Genomic DNA, 17,066 nt, shown 5'->3' with positions numbered 1-17,066 from the left:
CTATGAACTTTAATGAATCTTTTAAAAGGAAAAACTCTTCATTTTCCATAACTTGAGGACAAGTTATGGAATTCATAAAAACATTAAGATCAATTATTCCAATTAACACAATAATCAAATAATTTTTCTATGATCTAGATTAAACTCATAAGTAAAGATAATTCATATCAACAGTTTTCAAGAACTTAGCTAATCACATAAACTAACACAAATCTTGAAACTTTGACAATTATCCTTTATTTGGATGAGGATAATGATTGCCATGTAATCAAAATCAAATTTTATGAACAAAAACATTTTGTGGTAATGATCCTAATTGAAAACAGGCCAAAAAACTCAAAAATCTGCACTCAGGACAGCCAACTCGTCGAGCCCCTTGATGTACTCGACGAGTCCAAGACAATCTTCAAGCAACTCGTCGAGTCACCCAGTGGACTCGACGAGTCCTGCAGACAGAATGCAAAAAATAAGATTTTTTACTTTGAAAACCAATAATAACATCAAATATAATAGAAAACAACACATGGCTTTGATACCACTGTTGGGTTTTGTATACTAGAACATCCTATGGTGCCCATACAACCCTAAAAGCTTTGGATCTATGTTTTCTGTAATTATACATGCATATGGTTTCCAAAGCTTTAAGCCTACAACTAGCATACAAATAACATATGAATAATAAAGCAAGTTTTAGACATACCTCTTGATGTTGTTGATGTTGCTAGGAAGACTTGGGCCTTTAAGAACTTAGTGCCCCAAGTGTTGCACCTCAAATTGAATCACAACACATCTAGGACAAAGGTTGACATTTCGAGAGAGAATTCCATGCACCAAAATCGTCCATCTTTCTCTAAGAATAGAAGCACACGAAATTGACCATGAAGTAACATATTTATATGTAGGATTCCAAAGGTCATGGGTAAAACCCAAATCCATACCCATGGGTTTTATGATCCATGGTTCATGTGGCCCAACTCTTTATGTATCCATACATAAACTTAGTTCAATATGGATCATAAGTCCAACACATATAAATATAACCAATTACCATAATTAGTCCCCATAGATTTAATTAGTCTCTTTTGATCACTAAAGTAATTCCAAACTAATTCTCGATCAATACTAATTCAATCATATGATCTCATATTAATATATTATAACTTATAATATATTAATAAATCATATATAACCTCTTCTCAAAAGTCCATCCTAACAAATTGTCCTGATGATATGCAACCCAAATGGACCATGCTACTCTCGGGTCGAGTACATACCAATAATAGTTATGGGCTTAGACATCTTATCCAACAACATGATCCCAAGTTTCTATCCAACTGAAACTTGGGTGATGAGAATCTTTCCTTATTTGCACTACTAGAAAAACAGCCTTTTACAACGCGCAATGCGTGTCGTAAAACGCTCAGACAACGCGAAAATGCATGTCAAGGAAGGACCTGTCATAACGAGAGACGACACGCTTTTTCACGTCCTCTATTTACGACGCGCATTTACGACGCGCATTTATGACACGCAATGCGTATCAAGGAAGGCCCTGTCATAAAGGAAGACGACACGCATTTGCGTGTCGTAACCTTACGACGCGCGTGTTTATGACACGCAATGCGTATCAAGGAAGCCCCTGTCATAAATGAAAATGACACGCATTTGCGTGTCATAAACTTTTGTAACCATTTTCGATATGCATTTACGACGCGTCTTTACGATACTCATTTACGCATAATACAAAAATATGTAAACAAATATATACCAAAACAATCAATTTCATCCAATAACATCATGTCAAAAAATTATAATACATTGATATTAAGGGGATCTAATTGTATATTGTTATTAAGAGGTTTTCCCTAACTATCTAACCTAAAACTACATTGCTATTAAGGGACACCTTCTGCAATGTAATGCTATACAAACTAAAAAGATACACACAAAGATGATAAATATCAATTTCCAACTAAGTAGAGTTGCATCTTGCCTTTCATAATTCTTTAAGACTAATGAACCTCTGCTTCGATAATTCTTGTAACCTGATCAAATAAAAGTAAAAAAATTAATATGCTAATATAATTATTAGAAGAATCAAACATGGAATCTTAGTTGTAAAAGATGAAATTACCCTTTTCTCCATCCAAATAATGTGGGACCGCACTTGAGATATGATATTTGATCCATGTGGTGTTTCGGGTTCCATTAAAACCTGCTCTGCATTTAAAATATTTGCATAAGTGTGTATCGATAGCAGATAACTTTGTGGTGTTCTGGGTTCCATTAAGAAATGTAGTCAGATTGTTAGAAGTTAGAAGTTATTCAAGTGGATAAAATTTACCAATATTAGAGATGTTTCCCATTTAAGGACCGGCCAACCACCAAAAGGGTGAGCAGATGTTTCTTACAAGGAAAACACGTTGGCTACAACACTTCTTAAGGGATTCCTGCAACCACAAGTTTTATACAAACCTAATTAAGCAAATGTATAATGTAGGGATTTATGCTGAAATAACACAACTGTTATATTATAAAAAATAAAAAGATAAGAAAGAAAGAAAGGGAAAATTGAACATAAAAGGAGCATACTTTCAATATCAACGTTTAAGGGCCAGTGTTGTAAGTTCATAATTATAGATTTTTGACAAACTATGTCAAATAAGAATTTAACTTAATTCACTAAATTGTACATGATTTTAATAGTCCGAAAATAACAGCCCAAAACTCACAAGTTATGCATTTACGATTAAATTATAATTTATATAAGAACATGGATTGTTTTGTAATTTCTCATAAGTTTATTGGTCAAAAAGACAATTTATTTATAAACATTCAGTTATTTTTCGGGGTATTATATTTCAAATGTCCAGGGTATTATATTTTAAACATCCAAGACTCGTAGCGTCATATCCCTATCAGATTCATGTCCAACTTCCTTCAGGCATTTCCTAATTCTCCATCTGAACTAAACCAAGTTACAAATTTTTTTTTGGTAAATCATAAATGAGAGAAATACTGCATCAAAACATACATACACTTTGAAGAAACATTTTTTGTACATAATTCATGACAGAATGTATTGGACTGACCTTGAGGGACTGAAGATGACGAGTGTTGAACTATGTCTCACTATAAGGAAGCAATTGCCTCAAAAGCCAACCTCCAGCCCATAATGTGTCTGCTGATATGTTTGTTCGGCAAAAAAGACTAATCAACGCATCTAGTACCTGAAACCACACATTTAACTTAAGATAATCAAAAATATTTATTTAATACACACAAAATGCGAGATAAAAAAAAGTATAAACAATAGGGAAGTCAGAAAGTACTAGATATCTATGCACACGCGGGCCTTCTCCAACTTCCTGCATCATAATTGAGGCCGAAATAAGACATTTCTTGTTCCAAACTATATGAAAAAGTCAAAAACAGCAAGAGTACCTGAAGTTGAGGTAGATCAGATCGCAGTAAATTTAGTTGGTTTTGGCAAAGAAGCCAAAGTCACACACAGTGACTCATGCATCTGTCCTGCTTCCCCTCAAAAACTGCCACAACCAGCAACAAACTACCAAAAAAAAAATACATCATCAGAAAAAAAAAATGAAAGTAGCATTTAGCCCAAAATATACATCAAGAAATTACAAGATACACCCACCATTGTGTCGCCTGTAAACACAGCAGGGCCCTCTTCTTCTATAGTACTGTTTAATAGCTGAAAACATTAAAAAAATGATTATTACTAATGTATCAAGATTTTATAATCTATAGTAGTGTTTAATAGCAATAAAGATACATGATTAAAATTAATTACCTGATGGAGACACACTTGAATGCAAAAAGTGTAAGAATAACCTCAACACAATATGCTAAATCCAGAATATTGAAATCAAAGAGAAGGTAGGAATCAAAATATAATAGAAAAAAAAAATTCTATAATCGAGTAGATTTTTCAGAATGTAATAAGAAAAGAAGTAGGATGCATTGTTATATTAACTAAAATAAAAAATAATTACTTTTGGAAATGACTAAGTTGAATAAAATAGTCATTTTGTACTAGTCGTTAACATATACATATATAGTCACTTTTAAAATCTGTTAAAAATAATAAAGGATTATAATAAATTAAATTCCAATGAAATCTTAAAATAGAACTAAAATAAAAAATAGTTACTTTTGGAAGATTAAAAAACAAAATGATCTTATAGAATGAAACTTTTAGTTCCAGGGGTTATCAAAGATTATATAAATAAAAGTATATTATGATTATAATGTCATTCCATTCCATCGAAAATGAGCCTAGCAGAAGGAATGCACTATTCCATTCTATTCAATACAATCAGAACAATTCTAATTCCAACTTTGATCACTACATACGAAACAGTAGCATGGTGTAAAAAGTATAAAAAAATGGTAACTGACCTATTCGAGTACTGGGTACCAGTCCTTCCTTCAAGTGTTGAAGCAACAAGCTGCCAATTGGTCTCGCAAAATTCAAATATAATGATATTATTATTATTATTACCTGTGATATATTTACAGCAATAAGTAGACATAATGTCCTTAAAGGTGACCCTGCTACTAGCTGATGAACACCCATCTTCCTAACACAACGCACATAGAACTGCAATACACAAAATTTTAAATAAATTAACATCTTTTTGCTTGCCTTCAGTGTGTGTGTGTGTGTGTGAGAGAGAGAGAGAGAGAGAAAGAGAAACCTGATCACCAAGTTGTGCTGCAAGAACTAAGGCAATCCCTCATAATTGACCCTCTTGTGCACGTTGAAGAGCCTCTACCTTTCTACCATAAACTAGAAGAGATTGGACTTCAGCAGCATTTGCCTAAGAAAATAAAGAGAAATCAATAAAAAAAGATGTTTTTTTAATATTATGTGAATAAATGAAATAAGGTGAATACCCGAATTTGTCCTTCTGGTGGCAACTGTTGCAAGCAGTTAGCGAAAGCTCCATAATCGCCATATTGAGAAGTGTCTTTCTTTGCAGATGCAAATAGTCTAGCAACCACTACATCTGGGGCATCGTTTTCCTGTTAAATTACAAAATACCCTTGTTTGTTATTTGGACTTTGGGCAGACTGAAATTAATAAAAAGATGAAAGTTTTACCTTCGATGTAGTATCGGTGCCAAAAGGAGAACGTAATTTCCCGTAATGTTGTGAAGCTAGTTTGAGTAAAGAAAGTAGAAGCTTTAAAACTTGATCTTTTTTAAATTCCATGTCAGCAGGAGGGTGTGACTGTGTGATTCTCTCATCAATCCATGTATTCAGCTCTTTACCACCAACATTTCCACCAGCAAGTGGGCCCGGAAATGATTGGCGGCAAAGAGTGTGAAAGTAACCACATATGCGGGTCCCACCGGTTGCCATGTCACCACCTCCGGTCACAATTTCAGCCATGTTAAGAACAGAAATTGGCCCACCACTTGTATCCTTCATCACAATCAACTTCCCACCAAAACCAAAAGTAACCAAGGCATGAGGAGGTTGACCTGCAGATGACCTATTAGAGCCATAAGATCCATGATGTGAGTAGTTCAATTGGTTTTGACTTCCATACCCCTTGCCAATATATAACGTAGGCAAGTGATAAAAATAAATTACCCAGGAAATAAACGTGCAGCAGTTCGATAACCAGACATAGCTTGATCACCTTCTTCTTTGGCTACATAAGCATTCCCATATCCTATCCAACCATGGGCAAATGTTCGTTCTAAGCTAGTTGCCTTGCTGTCATATAAATAATAAATCAAATAAGGAAATGTAAATTTGTGGGTCAAATATAAAAAAGTAAAAAAGTAAAATACTGGGATTTATTTACCTGAAATAACGACGTGACTGGTCATACTTCTTGATACAGTAATAGTAGCAGCCAACAGCCCATTGATGCCAGACATATATGTTCATCACGAATGTTTGACCATAACTTGAATTGAAAAGCCCATTGGTCAACAAAAACAACATTTGTAGCTAAACAGAGACAACTCTTTTTAATCCTGCTGGCTGCAGAAACCCCCACTAAAGACTTTCCAGCACTACAAGGTAACACAATGATCCCAGACCTTGCTCTTCCTGTAGCCTCAACAAATGTTTAAAAAAATGATAGAAATGTTACTGTAAGTGATGAAAGAAACCCTATACTGTACATTTGAAGAACAAATTTCAATTCAACAAGATCTGAGCAATCAACTAATCGTCTCAAAGCGTGCACTAAGTCAAAAGTCAATAAAGGGAAAAGAAAAGGCACTTGTAACTAAGTTAGTAAATTATCAAAAAGGAGAAGAAATTCATATACTTGCAGAAGATGAGAACAACACGAGATGGCTGGGACATCCTATCAGCAAATACCTTCAGCACCATGATTTTCGAGGAGCTCAAATCGAAATCAAATCCTAGGAATGTGAAGACTCAAACACCAATATTTTCAAACTGTAGTACACCATCTTTGACCTTTTTGAAATGAAAAATCCAATTGTCAGTTTTTCACCACGGCCTCAGCCAACCTCATCTTTTCTTTTTGTTAAGATGAAATAGGAAGGGAAGAACTCACATCCGAGCCCCGAGAAGTGTCGAGATAAAGATAAAGTAGGGCTTGTAAACCAAAACATACCTTAATCGTACCCAGGGCTTGTAAATTTGAGCAGTCGTTGCAGTCTTCGGTGATGTGAGCCCGAGGTCGCCGGTAAAAAGAGATGAGTCGATGTCGCCGGTGGAAAGAGATGAGCCGAGGTCGCCGGTGGAAAGAGATGAGTTGAGGTCGCCGATAGGAGGTGAGGTGAGGTAGCGAATGTTACAGAGAGCCCTAAATAATGGTCCCTGTAATTTTGTGATAAGAGAAATAGTCTGGACACGCGCGTTCATTTTAAAAATTATAAAGCGACATGCACACATGACGCACTAATTTTAAAAAGGGCCCTCCGTGTTTTTTTTCATTTCGACACTAATTTTAGGGCACGCAAAAATGTGTGACCTAAATTCTTCAAATTTTAGAAGAGTCAGACATTATTTTTAGGACGCACACTTTTGCGTATCGTAAATCACTGCGTGTCATGGTTTGCGCGTCATTAAAGGCCTATATTCTAGTAGTGTTGGTAAATATTGACACTACCACAAACGAAAGAATCAAATCCATTTTCCAATATTGCTATCAATGGAAACATACAAACATCAATTTTCACAAATGTCATTGCAAGGAAATATAAAATAAGATAAATTTCAAAAAAATTTCTTTATTTATAATATGCGGAAAACTTTTCCTTACAATGCAATTACGAATGAAAAATATGTTCCTAAACATTTACTAAGCGATCCATCACAACTCCTAGCAGTAGCTCAAAAATCTGATCATCGAACCATGCGATCGAAATCCATCTTTTCGCGATCAGATTCAGCTTACTCTTCCTTTAAGCTTCCTTTCTTTTCTTCGATCCTACAAAACATCAAAATGTAAGTAAATTACATCATGTATTAAGAATCTCCAAATAGGAACTTAATAGAGTTAGATAGTGGACTTACCTGAAGCAGAGTCATACACTCTGACTTTACCATCCTTATGATCCTTCAGGTAGATTCGACAGCTTCGCAACCAATGCCCCTTCTCTTGGCAATAGAAGCAAACAGACTCTCTTGGAATGGTACATGGGACAATCTCAGACTTAGCCTTTCTCTTTACCATTTGGTCAAATGACTTGAACATGGCCGATCCCTTTCCATTGGGAAGAGAAAGCTTTTCTGGACTTCCAATGTTTCCATTGTCAATGTCCATGGAAGTTTGGGAAATAGATCTTCCAATCAAATTTGCATTACCGGTGCGCCAAATCATTCCTGATTCAGCAGCAACAAGCAAATATGTTAGATTAATAAGGGTCATGTCGTGATCTCCCATACAGTAGTTCTTAAAGAACCCGCTATATGACTTAGGAAGTGATTGAAGAGCCAAGTCAACAGCCGACTTCCTTGAAACAACGACACCCAACATTCCCAGCCTGTCAATGTGTGACTTCATCTCCAAGACATGTGCACACACAGACCTTCCATCTTGGTGTTTGGTAACCAATAGGGCTTGAGTGACCTTGAACTTTTCAAGTCTTTGAACTTGTGGGTTAGGGAGAACTATTGGAGGAGGTGGAGGAAGTGAAGTACCACTACAACACGAAGAAGGGATTAATCTTTCACCTTGATCGTCTTGTGGAATATCATCTTTATAAAGAATGATTCGGGAAGAGCATAGTTGTCTGACCTAGACATCTATAATGGGAGAAATTCAAGTTAGTTGATTTAAGTCCTTAATATAACACCCAAATGAAATAATAAGGCTAGGATCCAACACAATATTTTACAATTCGGAAGAGGGATGTCGTAATCCAATTGCAAAATATTTGAAGGTAGGCAAATGATGATTTACCAATTTCCACCATGAAAAACGAAATTGATTATTAAGTTTTAAATGAATTGAAATTCCTAGATTCTTTGAGATTCATTGAACTTTTTCAATGACATGTTTAAATCTCGATTATGCCCTTCAGGTTTGTGACTGGGATGCCGAGGATCACAAACAAGGTGTGAATAACCATGCAAATTAGCTTGGTACTCTCGATGTCATTTATGACCTAATCAATGTGCCGGTTAACCACACACGCTCCATTGATCTATGACAAACATCGAGCTACCCTTTGCCGCACATTGTCAGTCCCAGATTAGTGTGCCGGTTAACCACATACGCTCCACTAACGACTTAACAAGGTGCAAAGTGCAATTTAATGGGTTAGCACCAAATTCACATTTTCCCTAAGTAACTAAGATGGGGAATTTATAATAGTATTTAGTTACTTGGTATTTCATTATAATTTTAATGAGAATTAGTGTCCTATCCTACCCGTTCGGCTAACGACCCTCCACCAGTCAATGAAGCGGTGGGTGAGAGTGGACACCCATTAAACCACCATTTTATAGGCAGTAACCTTATAACCCCCTTTATAGACCAACTTCGTGAATGAGGTCTACTAACGGTAAGACTGACTCTTTAACTTATACATATATAATTATTAAACTTTCAATTTTATATAGTATAAGGGTGTATTTTAAACTTTTAAAATACTAGATGGTTTAATCTATTAATAAATTATACACTTAATTTAATTAAACTTAAACCATGTCATCGTGGAATTATTAATTCTCTTTTAATTAAACACTTTAATTAATTTAATAAAGTCCATAAGGTACAATTTGAACTATTCAAATACTTCAAGGTTCTAAATATAAAAATTCAAAATTAGAAACTATTTAATTAATTTTTTAATTTATGAACTCAAGAGTTACACCTTTTTAATTACAAGAGTTTTTTTAAATTGAGACTTTTCAAATACCAAAACTTGAGGGCAAGTTTTGTAACTCTTTAAAACATTTTGGTTTTCCATAACTTATGAGTTAATGTGATTTTTATGAAGAAACTTTTCATGTTTCATAACTTGAGGACAAGTTATGGAAGACTTTAAAGAACATTTAGATCAATATTTTAACAAATAAAAATTATCATGTAATTTATCTGTGATCTAGTTAAACTCATAAGTCAAGACAATTCATATCAACAATTTACAAGAAATTAGCCTATCATATAAACTAATACAAATCTTGAAATTTTGAGAATTATCTTTTAATTGGACAAGGATAATCATTACCATATCAGAAACACAAATTTTATGATATAAAACAGTTGTGGTAGTGATCCTAATCCAATTCTGGCCAAAAACCCAAAAAACTGCAATCTGATCATACAACTCGTCGAGCCCAACTATGGACTCGTCGAGTTCAAGGCAAAATTCATCCTACTCATCGAGTCCAAGCATGTACTCGTCGAGTAGGTGCTGTCAGAACATTTTTTCAGCTTTGGAAAAAATAAGCCATGCATCAAATACAACATAAAACAATCCTAAGCTCTGATACTACTGTTGGTTTTGTATACTACAACATCCTATGGTGCACATAAAATCCTAATTGCTTTGGATATATGTTTTCTCTAATTATACATGCAATATTGTTTCCAAAGCATTAAGCCTACAACTAGCATACAATTGACATAAACAACATAGAATTGAGTTATGGAATTACCTCTTTGTTGTAGCTTTTAGTTTTGGCTTTTAAGAACTTAGCACCTGAAATGTGATGCCTCAAATGGTTCACAAACACCATGAACAAAGGAGGACTTGAGAGAGAGGCTACTTAGCACACAAAATCGTTTTTCACTCTTCTTAGAATGCATGGGGACGATTTTGGTGACTATAGGTTCCTTTTATAGTGTGGCAAAGTCTAGGGTTACATCCATGCAAACCCTAACTCACATGACCCTTCATATTACTTAGGCTCCATGGGTTAAACCTCCATGGAGTATCCATGGACTATCATATTGGTTTAGCCCATCCTAAATAACCATGGATCATTGACCCATACTATAAGAATCAATGATTTACTTAATCAGTCCTCGTATATTTAATTAGTCTCTTTTGATCACTAAATTAATTCCAAATTAATTCTTGATCAATACTAATTAAATAATATGATTTCATATTAATACATTAGAACTTATAATATATTAATAAATCACAAATAACCTCTTCTCAAAAGTCCATCCTATCAAATTGCTCTGGTGAAGGAAACCCAAATGGACCATGCTACTCTCGGGTCAAGTACATACCAATTATAGTTATGGGCTTAGACACCTAATCCAACAGTTAAACAACTGTCAAGAACATTATGAGGTTTACTGAAGATTGGTTGCTTGTGGACAGTTGGAAGTATGGTATTAATTTGGACGGACCATAATGACATGATTTTGGATTGAGATGATTCTTAATCAGAATTGATGGTCATATGGGAATATGGAAATGTTTGTATAATGGGAGTTGATTATTAAGTCTCCATGTGAATTGAAAACTTTAATGCAAGAGAAGTGTTCAAGAAGCGTATCTTGAATTAGAACATCCATACCTTGGAATTGTTTCTAGTAACAAAGTGTCAATGGAACATTCTGTAATATCGTTGGCTCAGTCTCTATGACTTAGAAGCTTCGACATCACAGAAAATCAATGCATGTAAGGTTGCAATTCCAATACATTTTAGACAGTGACAAGAATTTGGAATTATGAAATGAGCATCATTGGAATAGTGTCGAGTCGATCTGTTCACAAAGGAAGGACCATAAAAAGGCATAGTATGCATGTTCATAACATGACATGACTGATGTTTAATTCAAGTGGTTAGTTGATTACTCGAAACATCATACAATGAATAAAGTCTTAATTATTATGGTGATTAAATAATAAGAGTTTTATTTATTTTCAATAGTTTTGAGACCATAGTTAATTAGTTTATCATTAGGTTTCACTTTGCATGTTTTACTTCCTAAATAATTTGATTATTCGAAATTCCACATTCGCTCATACTTTTGGAAGTAGGTAATGAAATAAGACCGTCATGACTTGAATTGTAGATTGTCTATGGGGATTAGACATTGTAATAAGATTGCTACAATGTTCATGAGTACTTAGAAAATAGGGATTTTGAGTATTGGATAAACCCATGCTCAAAGAATTTCTTCATGAATTTTATCATGAGTAATTATGAGACGATAATATCTTATCTTCTTAAAGCTGAGATATATGAGTTGTAATTTACCAGTAGGTTGTATGTTGGTATTGCAAAAACATATCAATAACTTGATGTTATAAAACGTAATGTCATGTGCGATTTTGTGAGTAAAAGATGCAAGTATATGAGTCAAAGTTTATTCGTTCCTTTTGCCCTAACGGGAAAAACGACATTTGTGGGCCACTTGATGATTTGATGTGGACATGTGAAGTACTTGGCCAAGCCTGGACTGAATTGATGCGTTCAATAAGTAGTCTAGTTTTAGTCGTCATAAATCGGGAAATCGTGAAACAAAATATTGGACAATGAGATTGATTTTAGTCAGTGTCTCGTGTCCATACAATATCTCGTAGAACAAAGGAATATTTGATCACTTATCTTAGGACACGCAACTGACTGGGTCAGAGTTCGAAGTTTACTGGAAGTTATAATTATAGACTTATCCAAGTGGGAGACTATTGGATTAGGTGTCTAAACCTATTACTATAATTGACATGTACTTGAATTGATGGTAGCACAGTCCTTTTGGGATTCCCTCAAACCTGATAATTGAATAGGATAACTTTTAGAGAGAGAGAGAGAGAGACTGATTTATTAATTTATTATATGATTAATAGATTAATTATAAATCAAAATAAGTGATGTATTAATATATTATGAGAATAATATTTTAATTAGGAATAGTATTGTTTAATTAAGAATTAATCAGAAATTAATTTTAGGATTAATTGAAAGTGGAAGGACTAAAGGTGAAAATGTTTAAAAGTTGAACATTGACTAATTCTAGAACCTCCCATAGAGGGGGACAAATTTTAGAAGAGGTTCTAGGGTTTTCCGTGGGCATTAAGGAGCCTTGGATGCCTTAGGGAGGAAGTTAAGGGATTAGGGTTATCTTGAAGATACCTGCCTTATCCAATACCTTCATATCACCTATATAAACCTATATTGGGTTTGATTTTCATTTTTTCACCTCATACCAAGAAGAGAATTCTAAAAAATTGTTCTTCTTATACTCTTCTCCTCTCTCTCTTTAAGTTTCCTTGGTTACTAGGGTTTGGGTGTGAACCATGAGAGGCACGACACTTATGGTGCTAGCTTTCAAAATCAAAGAAGAAAGGTTTTTTGATTGTTTACTACAACAAAAAAAGGGTATGTAATTCCTAACTTGTTTGTCAATTTCGAAAATACCTAGGGTCTATAGGTTTCTTGTTGTTCAATAGAATTTTACTTCAATAGTGTTATGACATAGATCTAATAGGTTGCATGTACCCTTAAATGTTAAGGATTTATCCGCGTTATTGCGTGTAAAACCCATCACAAACATGCATGTTGGCTCCACAGTCACCTAACTGGATTACCCCTGTCCCACAGTCTCCCGACTGGATTGCCCCGGGTTCGTTGGCTTACAGCACAAAGTAGTACCGCCTCAATCTACCCGCACTATGTCGACATATGCAACATATAAACATATAACCAACAAGTAAAGGTAATCATACAGAGCTACCAATATAACATATAACCAGTGAATACAGGTAATCATATAGATCTATCAGTCTAACATACAATCAACATAGCATCATCTTATATACCAGGATACATAACCTAGTAGATCGACATTGGTACCTTCGACCCACGAGTATAGTGAGGAAAACTCACCTGAAACACTTAACAGAAGTTCAATAGCTACCTCAACAACGAAACAGCCAATCAAGCTTCTTAAAGCCAAACCGAAACCAGCCCTTAGTCAAATACTCAATTCTAGTCAAATTTGACGAAAAGTCAAAGCGGTCAAAAATTTCTACGGTCAAGTCAACTCAGATGACCCCCACATTGTGCAAATTCCTTTGCCATGTCCTGGTTACGTCCAAAAAAATAGACGTGATAAGGCTCGCCACCATGTCGTGGGCCTCCTTGGCTACATCGTGGCTGCCGGTCAGAAAAGCTTTTCCCCTTCTTTAATAGCTTTATCCATAAAGAGCAAAACTCATTACATCATATTTGGTTCCTAATAACTTCAAAATGGATAAAGTTTCCAACTTTATCCATTTGGATGGATCAAACAAACAAGATCTAGTCTTTAAGTCTCAAAGGGGCAAAAATGCATATTTCTTAACTTAATCCATTAAGTCACAGTCTCCAACCTTCAGATCTGGATCAACATAATGTTTAGCTGGATAAAGTTTCCAAATTTATCCATAATAATGTCTCAAGCTTTCAAGATCTAAACTTTAATACATCAAAAATGACCTAAAGGACCAAGATTACTTGCATGGTTATAAGGGAAGGAAAAAGATCACAACTTTCCTAGTCCATGAGGTCCATGAAGCATTCTAAACTGATCAAAAGATGTTGGATTCCAGTCAACTCCAAGATCACCCAAAAAATGGAACAAAAAGTGGCAAAATCCCTAAATGACATGATCTAAAGAACTAGACAACAAGATTGGATCTATATACTTACAATAGTCTCGAAATGTAGTGTCTTTGATGGATCCAAACTTGAAGCATCATTCCTTGCAACCAAAAGAACCTTCGTGATCTTCAAAATTCATCAAAATAACATAAAAAGCATCCAAAAGAGGAGAGAGGAGAGAGGAGAAGCTTAAATCTTGAAAGTGGAGGCTAGGGGTTCTCCCAAGGGGTTTTAAAGGTGATGGTGGCTGATAAAATGGACAAACAGTTGGAACCTTATGCTTAAATACGTTGAAAACCCTAAAAAACATGGGCTTGGGCCTGACTGGTCGTTGTGCCATGGCCACGATTCGCCGTGCCGTTGCAATTTTCGCAGTGCCATGGTGACGGTTTTCACCCAAATCTACCTCAACTTCAAACAACCATAACGTCTTCGTTTCAACTCTATTTTTGGCGATATTTATATCCACATGAAGGTATTTAAGAGCCCCACACTTCTATCTAGTTAATTTCGGCTTAACACATGCCGAACTAAAATCCATAATCCACACAAGAAGCCTAACATATAACTTTTCCCATTTTACCATTTGGCTCCAAAACACAAACCAATGTCTTAGATTACATAACCAATATTTTCAACATCCAATAAAGTCTAAAACATATTCCCTTGAAGCCTAAGGCCTTTACTCGACCCATTTCTTGTCCACAATCCCGAAATAAGAAACTTATCGAAACAGGATGTTACAGCTCTCCCCCTCTTAAACTGGATTTCGTCATCGAAATTTGTCTTGGTTAGAATCTCTGAAAACTGTACAAACACTATTTCACATGCCGCCTCCCATCGCTTCATAAAATTAACACATCCAATTTGAAAATGCTGGAGACCATGTAGAACCCAGTTGATGTCAGCAAAAATCCAAACACTTGAAAGCATTCAATTGCAACAACCATCTCCCTCTCCCTTAACTGTATGACCCTATTGTTGGATTAGGTGTCTAAGCCGATAACTATAATTGGTATATACTTGAATTGATAGTAGCACAATCCTTTTGGGTTGCCTTCAAACCTGACAATTGAATAGGATAAATTTTAGAGAGAGAAGAATGATTTATTAATTTATTACTTGGTTAATAAATTAATTAGAAATAAAAATAAATGATTTATTAATTTATTATGGAAATAATATATTAATTAGAAATCATATTGTTTAATTAATATTTAATCAAGAATTAATTTGGAATTAATTTTGGGGTTAAAGGAATTAATTAAAAGTGTAGGGACTAAAGGTGAAAATGTTTAATAGTTGAGCATTGGGCAATTTTAGAACCTCTCTAAAGTGGGGGGGAACGAAATCTAGAGTGTCTCTAGGGTTTCCTTGGGCTCTAAGGGTGCCTTGGATTCAATAGGGAGGAAGTTAAGGGATTAGGGTTATCTTGGAGATACATGCCTTATTCAACACCTTCCTAACACCTATATCCTTAGGGTTAAATTTCGGCCAAGCCTTCCTTCTAAGTGCCTTGGACTAAATCTTGGCTCCCTCTCTCTGTCTCTCTATAGTTTTCCTTGGTTGCTAGGGTTTGTTTGTGAACCATTAGAGGTGCGACACTTGTGACGCTTGCTACCAAAGGTTTTTCAAGGAGGAACTCAAGATTGTTTACTACAACAATCTTAAAGGTTAGTTTTTCTTATTCTTATAAGTTAATTAGATCATAGAAAAGTTTTTATAACCTAGGGTTCATAGTATGTTGCTTTACTTGAAAGACATAGATCCAACTAGGTTGCATGTGCCCTAATTTATTTGAATTGTTTGAATAATTTTCCGCTTAGTGCATTGTGTTGTAACCCCTAAATGTCACACCCCCAAACCTGAACGGCAGAAACATTCGGGGGGTGGAGGACGTCATGTAAAGTATCACAACAATTGCATAATAGTAATCAAAGTACAACCATGCATTTGATAGAGTATAAGTTTTTACATATGTGTTCAAAACATTGTATATTGACACCAAAATATATATATATATATATACAAAAGTCAAAAGACATGAGTCTCAATGCTCCATCTTCTCAAAAACTTGAGGATGTACCTGATTTACCGGTTTCCTGAGAATACAAGTTATTTGAGAAAAAGTGTCAACATTTTAGTTGGTGAATTCATAAGTATTTTAATGAAAATAAATACCATTCAAAGAGATGAAATCACATGCGTTTCCAGAAAATCCGATATTTTCTATAAAATTGAGTTGTAAGGTATTTGTTTGTAAGAAATCGTATTTATCCAGGAAAAATCCTATATTTTCCATAAAACTAAGTTGTAAAATAGTAGTCTTAATTTTTATCCAAGACTAAGACATGTACAAGTAATTCACCGTATTTGAATTAATGATATGTAGTTTTATTCGAAATTAAAACTATTCTAAGAGATGTGTTTATATGTAAAAATAACGTATATTCGTTTTCCCTATGTGAGTTTTCATAATCGTACTAACAAATGATTTGCCTGCCTCGATGTTCTTCAGGCGTCGTACTGTCTGATATTTGTCACCCTTAACCTGCCGGTCGGGCTATAGCTAGTAGCCAGGGTGCGGGGTCATCAATCCCGTATAGATCTACACACAAGTATCACACTCTCCGGGAGGAGACTAAGGTTATAAAACAGGACTTGCTGTTATACCTTGATAGGTACTATGAAGACGAATGACTCACAATTTCCCAACGAAATACATATTTGTATAAGAGAATATTCATATATGAAATTGTTACTCTTTTCGTAATGTTTATAACGTATAAAAATAATCATATTTTTATATAACTGTTTTATTTGTCCTGAAAGAGTAAAATATAATGAGAATGTAACCCAAACTATATCTATTATAGTTTTACAATATATGTTTCAATTAAATTGATAATTGTTGTGTCATAAGATGCTCCATATGTATATGTTTTCATGTAAAAGTTATATAAACTGAAAGAAAACATAAACAACGATTTATA

The sequence above is a fragment of the Lactuca virosa genome, chromosome 1, assembly GCF_052849685.1.
Source record: "Lactuca virosa cultivar CGN04683 chromosome 1, Lactuca_virosa_CGN04683_v6, whole genome shotgun sequence".
In the NCBI taxonomy this organism is placed as follows: domain Eukaryota; kingdom Viridiplantae; phylum Streptophyta; class Magnoliopsida; order Asterales; family Asteraceae; genus Lactuca; species Lactuca virosa.
The sequence above is the reverse complement of the archived record's forward strand: the minus strand, read 5'-3'. Positions refer to the sequence as shown.